A 616-nucleotide genomic window follows, 5' to 3' on the forward strand; every position below is an offset into this window, starting at 1 on the left:
TAATCAGGTTTTAAAATCTTATGAATTGTGCTTTTGTTGTATCTAAGAACTCTACCTATTTTAAGTTTTTGAATATTTTCTCCTATGTTTTATTTGAAGAGTCTTACAGTATTTTTTTTTTTTTTACATATTAATATTTAGGTCTACGATCCATTCATTTTAAAAATACTTACTCTTTTTGGAGTATTATTATTATTATTATTGTTGAGACGGTGTCTCACTCTGTCGCCCAGGCTGGAGTGCAGTGGTGCAATCTAGGCTCACTGCAAGCTCCGCCTCCTGGGTTCAGGCCATTCTCCTGCCTCAGCCTGCCGAGTAGCTGGGACTACAGGCGCCCATCACCATGCCTGGCTAATTTTTTGTATTTTTAGTAGAGACCGGGTTTCACGGTGTTAGCCAGGATGGTCTCGATATCCTGACATCATGATCTGCCTGCCTCAGCCTTCCAAAGTGCTGGGATTACGGGCGCGGCACGCCTGGCTTGGAGTATTATTTTTACAACCAGTTTTCCCCACTGTTCCTCTTTTTCTTTCCCCATTTCCAACATTTCCCCACCATCCCTCTTCTTCTTTCCCACCATCCCTCTTCTTTCCCACCATCTCTCTTCTTCTTTCCT

The 616-nt window shown here is 42.2% G+C and overlaps 1 pseudogene across 1 annotated transcript in view; it reads right to left on the minus strand.

Annotated features, from left to right (window-relative positions):
* LOC105535245 overlaps positions 1-299 on the minus strand; it is a 19,720-nt pseudogene extending 19,421 nt beyond the window's left edge. The window contains exon 1 of the transcript XR_001005402.1: positions 290-299. The product of XR_001005402.1 is annotated as a 60S ribosomal protein L3 pseudogene (transcript). The remainder of the gene's footprint in view (positions 1-289) is intronic.
* Positions 300-616: the final 317 nt, after the last annotated feature.

Source organism: Mandrillus leucophaeus, unplaced genomic scaffold (assembly GCF_000951045.1).
Source record: "Mandrillus leucophaeus isolate KB7577 unplaced genomic scaffold, Mleu.le_1.0 Scaffold143, whole genome shotgun sequence".
NCBI classification, from domain to species: Eukaryota; Metazoa; Chordata; class Mammalia; order Primates; family Cercopithecidae; genus Mandrillus; species Mandrillus leucophaeus.